The sequence below is a fragment of the Polypterus senegalus genome, chromosome 9 (genome assembly GCF_016835505.1).
Source record: "Polypterus senegalus isolate Bchr_013 chromosome 9, ASM1683550v1, whole genome shotgun sequence".
Taxonomy (NCBI): Eukaryota; Metazoa; Chordata; class Cladistia; order Polypteriformes; family Polypteridae; genus Polypterus; species Polypterus senegalus.
Genome location: NC_053162.1, coordinates 97,068,038 through 97,077,075, shown reverse-complemented (window position 1 = coordinate 97,077,075; position 9,038 = coordinate 97,068,038).

Here is a 9,038-nt window from a genome sequence, read left to right as displayed (position 1 = left end):
CTACAACACCAGAAAATTAAAGTTTGTTGGTAAAGAGATGGAAAGAAAGCAAGCAAGCAGTTATAAAGAGTGGTTGAAAGAAGTTCTCTGGTCATTCATAGCTGTATCCCCAAAAAGCAGACCAGATGGTATTCTGAAGCCATTAAGGAGACTGACATAATGCTAAGTTTTATAGCACGATGTGCAGAGTACCAGTTCAAGGAGGCTATGCTCAATAATATATTTATAACATACTAGTAAGGCCTCATCTGGAGTACTTGTGTACAGTTTTGGTCTCCAGGCTACAAAAAAACATAGAAGCCCTGCAAAAAGTTGAAAAGTTGAGGTAAGAGCGACTAGGCTGATTCCAGGACTGCAGGGCATGAGTTACGAGGAAAGATTAAAACATCTTTTCAGTCTTTTCAGTTTAAGCAAAAGGAGTTTAAGAGGTTACATGATTGAAGTGTTCAAAATTATGAAAGGAATTAGTACAGTGGATTCAGAACTGTTAGTTTTAAATGAGTTCAACAAGAACACAAGGACACAGATAACAATTTTTTAAGGTTAATTTCGTATAAACATTAGGAAAGTTTCTTCACACAGAGAACCATAGATGCATGGAATAAGTTACCAAGTAGTGTGGTAGGCATTTGGACTTTAGGGAACTTCAAAACATGACTTGATTTTCAAGGAATTAGGTGAATAGGACTGTTGAGCTTTTTGGTTCCAAATAGCCTATACTTGTCTAAATTTTTCTAATGCTTTAAAGTTTACAGGCCTGAATTCTCTTTCCCCAAGCTGAATAGTTCTGGTGAATTCACACAGATAAATGCATGGAGTACACTGTGTAAATATCTTTATTTTTACACTAAAGAGAATTTCAAAATAACTCTAGAGCATATATTTAGAAAAGGAAAAGTTACAGATAAAATAAAAAGGAAGAAAGCTTTGAGGAATGCAATATAGAAAAGTAGGAAATTAGAAAACATGATGCATTGATAAGAAATTGCTCTGATAATGCTGTCCGAAATTAAAATCTTGGCACCGTACCAATTAAAGTCTGAAGTTTGCATTCTTTGACTAACAATATGAAATGTTAAATTGATAAAATTATTTAAAGAATCAAAAGAAATGATATATACATTTAATTCAGCAATGTATCCACAAAAGCTATCACTATACTTATTCTGTAGAAATGAGATTTAGCAAAGTAACTATTACCTAAAATATGCAAACTATATATTGTATATTACAAAGGAAGCGTTATCACCAATGCATTTAGGCTTCAGTGACAGCTTACTTTGAAAATGAGTGATAAAAGAAAGTGATTTACAGAGTTTAATATGACAAACACAATTGCCAGCATTATACCTAGAACTTAGAAGTACGACTGTGTCTCTCTACTTCTTAAACCACTTTGAAGGCTTCAATGCAAGCTGAGAGATGATTTTCAAAGTACTTATTTTGACATACAGTGTAAAACTGTGCATGTCTTATAAGTAACACTACTGCAGAAGGGAAAGCCTTGGGCTATAAGGCCACCAAATTCTGAACTGATCTCCCTGCCAATAATATGAAATCTTCATTGATTCAATCATTTGAATGAAGGTTGAAAACTCATTATTTTAGTATATCATACTTGAGTTGATGCTGAAGTTGTTTAGAATTATTCCGTTGCTTTTTGCATTTGAATTCTTGAAATGAATTCTCTCTCTCACCAATGACCCATTGTCAGACCTTCAAGATACAACATTGATGTCTTTGCTGTTTACCTGTATTATGATGCATTGCAGTGCTCACAGTAGGGCAGGATGGGTTGCTTCATCATTTTAATGCTTTAAACAGCATTCCTGTATTAAACACATGTATGACTGACTTTATATTTTTGTTGACAAGGGCAAGTGGGTCATTTAGTGTTTATTTAACTACACTGCATTAATTAGTGTGCCGTATGCTAGGTTAATTAGCAGAATTACACTTATAAGAATAACTTGAGCTGAATACACCTTAAAAAGGCAGCAGTTTCCACTTCTTTCTCATGGATCCAGAATCTTGGGTTCATATCTTTTCAAAGCACATAGAAATTCTCCCAGGTTTAATGAAAAAACTTGAACCTTAAATTAGAGTGTCAAAAACTGGAGCGCACATGGAGAACAACAAAGCTATATGTCTTTCAATTTGCATGGACAGAGTGTTATATAAAAAAGCTCTCTTTAAAGCTTGCTCAGAATACTTTTCTACAATAATCGATAGGAATAATAAAAATCCTCAGGTACTGTTTAGAACAATTGCTAAATTAACAAATGGGAATTCAGATCTACAGTGCAAAATGCCAACAGATATTAGCAGTACAGACTTTATGAACTTCTTCAATGAGAAAATTTAAAATATAAGATCCCAGATCTCAGCATCACAATACAAACCACATACTAACTTAGCATACCCTGCCTCACATTCCATTCAGCACTTTAGTAATTTTAATCCTGTAACTGAGCAGGAAGTCTTAACTTTAATTTCTAAAATGAAACCCATTACTTGTTCCCTAGATTGAGTGCCAACAAAACTAGTAAAAAGTGCAATGGATGTTCTTGCAGCACCTATTCTAAACATTATCAATAGTTCATTACTGCATGGCACAGTACCTGATGCATTAAAAGTGTCAGTCACTAAACCATTATTTAAAAAGTCAGAACTAAACCCACCCATACTAAATAATTATAGGCCTATTTCAAATTTACCCTTTCTCTCTAAACGACATTCTGATATCCTCTGATGGAAGGAAACTCCACTGTAATTATGTTGTTAGACTTAAGTGCAGCATTTGACACCATTGACCATTCTATTTTACTGCACAGGCTAGAAAACGATGTTGGGCTTACAGGCTCTGTGCTCGCTTAGTTTAGTTCTTATTTATCAAATCGATTCCAATATATACAGAAATGTGTTGACAGTACTCCATCATTATACACAGAAGTGAGATATGGTGTCTGCAGGGCTCAGTACTGGGACCTTTACTGTTTTCACTTTACATGCTTCCACTGGGATCTATCATTAGGAAACATGATGTTAATTTTCACTCGTATGCAGATGACATCCAGTTATACCTTTCATTTAAATCAAATGAAGTTTCTGTGATGTTGTCTTTAATTAGTTGTGTTAGTGAATTAAAGGAGTGGATGGATGAGAACTGCTTGTCCTTAAACACAGATAAAACAGAGATGTTAATTGTTGGAGGGAATGATGCTGATCACAACAATATTCTGTCATCATTTAACTCAGTTGGAATCACCATTAATTTTACTGAATCAGCCCACAATCTAGGAGTTATCTTTGACTCTAGCATGTCATTAAAAGCGCATATTACAAAGTTGTCCAAATCATGTTTCTTATTTAAGAAATTAAGGCGCTTTCTAAATAAACAGGATTCTGAGAAATTAATTCATGCATTTATTTCTAGTAGGATTGACTACTACAATGCGGTATTCACTGGATGTTCAAACTGTTCTTTATACAGCCTCCAGTTAATCCAAAATGCTGCTGCAAGAATTATTACAGAAACAAGAAAGTATGAACATATAATTCCAGTTCTTAAATCCTTACACTGGCTCCCATTTAAGTTTAGGGCAGATTTCAAAATCCTCATTTTAACATATAAAGCATTAAATGGCCAAGGTCCGGCTTACTTGTCTGAACTTATCATGACTTACAAACCAGAGCGCACATTAAGATCTCAAGATGCAGGTCTGCTTATGATTCCAAGGATTAATAAAATAACAGTAGGAGGTCGAGCTTTTAGCTACAGGGCCCCTAAACTGTGGAATGCTCTGCCTGCTACTATAAGAGATGCCCCTTCGGTCTCAGCTTTTAAATCCCAGCCGAAGACTCACTACTTCAGTATAGCATATCCTGACTAGAGCTGCTGATTAACTGTACAGACTGCATCTCTGTTGTTAGTCATTAGCACTAAAACATAAGTAACATGATAGTTATAATTTGTTACTAACCCTCACCTATTCTGTTTCTCTTCTTGGTACTCAAATGTGGCACTTGGTGCCATGGCCCACCTGCCAAGTTGTTTTGCCTGCCTAAGGTAAAGTCATCCCTGATGGAGGATCGCAGGAATCGTGGGGTAGAGCGGTCCTTTCATCGGATTGGCTGGCCAAGCAATGTTTCAGCTGTGGAATGGCCAATAGGGGGAGGCAGCTTGATGGCTGAGGTCTTCAGGACCCTAAACAAATCCAAATCATATTATGTGATATTATCTACTGTTAAATTCTGCTCCGTACTTCTAAATTTTTTATTTTTATACTAAATTGAGGATTTGTTCTGTTCTGTGTATTGTATTGTATTGACCCCCTTCTTTTTGACACCCACTGCACGCCCAACCTACCTGGAAAGGGGTCTCTCTTTGAACTGCCTTTCCCAAAGTTTCTTCCATTTTCTCCCTACTTAGGTTTTTTTGGGAGTTTTTCTTGTCTTCTTAGAGATTCAAGGCTTGGGGGCTGTCAAGAATCAGGGTCTGTTAAAGCCCATTGAGGCACTTCTTGTGTGATTTTTTGGCATTACAAAAATAAATTGTATTGTATTGTATTGTATATCTTGCATCTGTTAATTGTCAGTGTGGAGTCTGAACTTTTTCCTTGTGTCTAATTGAAGATTTTCTCTCAGTAATCAGGTTGTCTTCCCACATCCTCAAAGAGGTTTATGTTAGGTTAACTGTCAATCCCAAACTAGCCCCTTGCGAGGGTCAGTGCGGGTGTGTGTGTGTGAGTGGGTCCTACTACTATTGCAATTGGCTTCTCCCTCCTATAAAACTATCTTGAATAAAATGAGTTTTGGAATTTTATATTATGCATTTAACTATGGTAATACTTATACTTGGAAGTTGTACAGAGCAAACTCAGCACATTTCTGTTTAACAGTATGTCACTCCATTATTTGATAGTCTGCGATGGTGCTCCTAGTGACAAACAGAATTTGATACAAATATGCCTGTTATGCAATGAGTATCTATAATTAAAATGTTTTTGGGAAGAAGATATAAATATTGCACATTTGTACAACTATAAAAATCTTCACCTACTGAAACAAGTAGTAAAGAAAAAGGATTTTTTATTCAAGGGATAATACAGAGAAACATCATTATTCTTATATTAATAAATTAAACTCAAACACACAAAAAAATCATACCTAGTGAGCAATATTCAGAAATAATATTTTTTACCATACTGGTCCAAAAACTTGTTTTTTTTCTCATTACAAACCTGAATTCTAGATTTAAAGGAATATACTGTAGCTGTCAATTGTACTCATATTATCATCTTAATTATAGTAAATAATCACTGTTTATCCAAAACATAGTGTGACTACCAGGGGCGCCCCAGAGTTCCAAACACTTAATAAAACTCAATCAGACACAATTTCAGGTAAAAAAAAATGGTAGTTTAATATGTAATAATTTTTCTACAGCCTTCAGTCCAATATTGTAAATAAAGCACAATTTAGTCACCTTCTGTCCTTCTCAATCACTCCTTCATGAGTGTCGTCCACTGCCTCCTGACTCTGACTCTTGAAGGAGTCTGGGCAGCTTCCTTTAATGTTGTACTATGGGAGTACTTCCAATGTCAAGTCATAGCATAGCAGAAGCACCTCTGGGTCATGTGGAAGCCAAAGTAGGGAAACATTTACCTAGCAGTGCCCTCTGGTGTCACCCTCGGACCCCAACAAAGTTGCCTTTCTGAACTACATGTCCCATGGAACCCTGCATGAGTCCAAACTGGGACCATACCAGTGTATCACTGCCATGTTTCACCTTGGGGGGGATAAACTGTCTCTGAAAACCATTTTCCCCCTCTCCTTCCATAACGGGACCGCTTTGACTGGGATAGGAACTTAGTGACATCCCTCCCGGCCAGGTAATATATTGTTTCTCATCCCAGTTGAGATACCTGTCCATCCATTATGGCATCTACAATAGATTTACCCACTGCTGCACAACAATAGCTTATTTAAAATGTTATTTAGAAGGCCAATGTGGCAAATATTTGAAATGTGAAAAGGCTTATAAAATTTTAAAAGAATCTCAATATTAAATGATTTTTCTTGTATTTGCTTTGTTTACACTAATGTAATTATGTTTTTTTTTGTTGGAAGTACATTTTATTTACACAGAACAAATACAAAAAAAGAAAAGCATTTCTGTTTAAAAATATTTGTCATTTCCATCATCACTATTGAAGTAATTACAATTGATATCATATTAGAGTCCATTCCAGTATGCAGTATAAAAACATTTTGCATTTTCAAGCCATTTACAGTGTCTAGCCCTGGCATTAAATCACACGCACACATGTGAATAAACAGTTTAACAGGATAAACAATTAAGGCTGTATTTTATAACAAAAAGATTGTACAACCCAACAGCTTGTGGGTAGTCGAGTGCAAAATGTGGATGGGAACAGCCAGAAACCAAATCCTAAAAAATAAATAAAGAGCATTCACTGTTCTTCTTGAAACTATGTTTATTGTTTAAAATAAAAGTAATTCTAACCCAGAATTTTGCACTAATTTAAATTAACATTATTCCTTATTTATCAGAGTAACTAAGCACAATTATCTTTTTGGGTTAACTGAATTTCTTCATTTATGAAGTGCTAAAGTATATGCATATGTCATCATGACCATTCCTAATTCTATTTAATTTTGTCTTTTAGTTTAATGTTGGGCATAGGCATGGGGTTGAATATTTGCAATCTTCCTGAACATGAACATACTTTGCTCTTTTTTTTTTCTTTTTTATCTGTTGTTAAACTTAGAAGTGCTAAAAAATTAAGTGTTTATTTTAGTAGGGTGGTGTCCGTGAGTTTATTTTTTTTCTACCTAAACAAAATTTAATTCAGTTATATTTAATTTATGGGGTGCCAAACAGGCAAATAAAATGATTTTCAGAATACTGTATAAAAAGTGAGTGTTCTGAATATATAACACCAAAGACTGATTATATAAAGTCAGCGGCTTAATAGATAAAGTCATTCCCGAATATATAAAGTCAAAGCCTGATTATATAAAGTCAGCGTCGGAATATACGAGTATAAAGTCATTCCTGAATATATAAAGTCCTTCCCGAATATATAAAGTAATTCCTAAATATATAAAGTCAGTGTCAGAATATTTAAAGTCCATCCATCCATCCGTTATCCAACCCACTATATCCTAACTACAGGGTCACGGGGGTCTGCTGGAGCCAATCCCAGCCAATACAGGGCACAAGGCAGGAAACAAACACCAGGCGGGGTGCAAGCCCACCGCAGGGCACGCACACACACACACACACACACACACACACACTAGGGACAATTTAGGATCACCATTGCACCTAACCTGCATGTCTTTGGACTGTGGGAGGAAACCGGAGTACCTGGAGGAAACCCACGCAGACACGGGGTGAACATACAAACTCTACGCAGGGAGGATCCGGGAAGCGAACCCGGGCCTCCTAACTGCAAGGCAATATTTAAAGTCAGCCTCAGAATATATAAAGACAAAACTTGAATATATAAAGTCAGCGTCAGAATATATAAAGTCATTCCTGATTGTATATAAAGTCAAAACTTGAATATATAAAGTCAGCATTGGAATATATAAAATCATTCCCGAATATATAAAATTAGGACAATTCACAAATAAAATGGTCTAGTTCTATCAAATATTCTCTAATTTCCATGCTTGACATTTCACTCGTATAGCGAAAGGTAAACTTCGACAGAAGCCACTCAGAGTTGATCGGGCTTGTGAGGTTTGTCCAAAAATGTGCCCATATAAAAAGAATAAATAAATATAGTGTTCAAAATGCCAGGCACATACATTATTTTGAATACATTAACTGAACAGTGTTTTTTTGTATATATTTTTCTGAAGAAGTTTTTGTTAACTTATTTCATTACGTTGTATTAGGAACTCATTGAGTTTACTAAAAATGTGCCTGAGTCATTTCAATCAATATCAATATAATCTGAATTTAAATTTATATATTCAGGAATGAGTCTATATATTCCGATGCTGACTTTATATAATCAGGAATGACTTTATATGTTCTGACACTGACTTTATATATTCAGGAATGACTTTATATGTTCTGACACTGACTTTATAAATTCCAATGCCGACTTTATATACTCATGTTTTGACGTTGTATATAATCAGGAATGACTTTATATATTCTTACACTGACTTTATATATTCAGGTTTTGATTTTATATATTCCAACACTGACTTTATATATTCAGGAATGATTTTATATATTCTAATGCTGACTTTATATATTCCTAAAATCATTGTAATTGTCTGTTTGGCACCCCATAATATGTATATATATATATATATACAGTACAGGCCAAAAGTTTGGACACACCTCCTCATTCAATCCTAGCGGCCCCCATGGTATCCAGCAGGGCTTTGAATAAAGACTCCAATGTCCATGATGCCCTGCCGGCCTTCGGGGCACCTCCATGCTGCAGGGAGGGCTCCACCTGGCGGCGTGGGGGTATTGACCTGGAATGAACGGCCAGCCATATATCACTATATATATATATATATATATATATATATATATATATATATATATATATATATATATATATATATATATATATATATATATATATATATATATAAATAAATACCTTATAATAATACTGCTGCAGAGCATTTACTGAAATTGTCATCACCAAAATGCTTAATTGTCTCAAAAACAGACATAATAGAGTTCTCAAATTAAAGGGGATCAATATTTATGCTAAATTATGCTAAATTAGAGAGTTGTTAATTAGTAGCTGGCTGAGATCTATCTGTCTATCATACAGCATTTTTCACTTTGTTCTACAGTGCCCTGTGAAAGTATTCACCCCCCTCTGGGTTTGTCCTGCATGGTCGCATTACAACCTGGAATTAAAATGGATTTTTTGGGGGGGATTAGCACCCTTTGATTCACACAACATGCCTACCACTTTGAAGGTGCAAAATATTTTTATTGTGACACAAGCAATAATTATGGCAAAAAA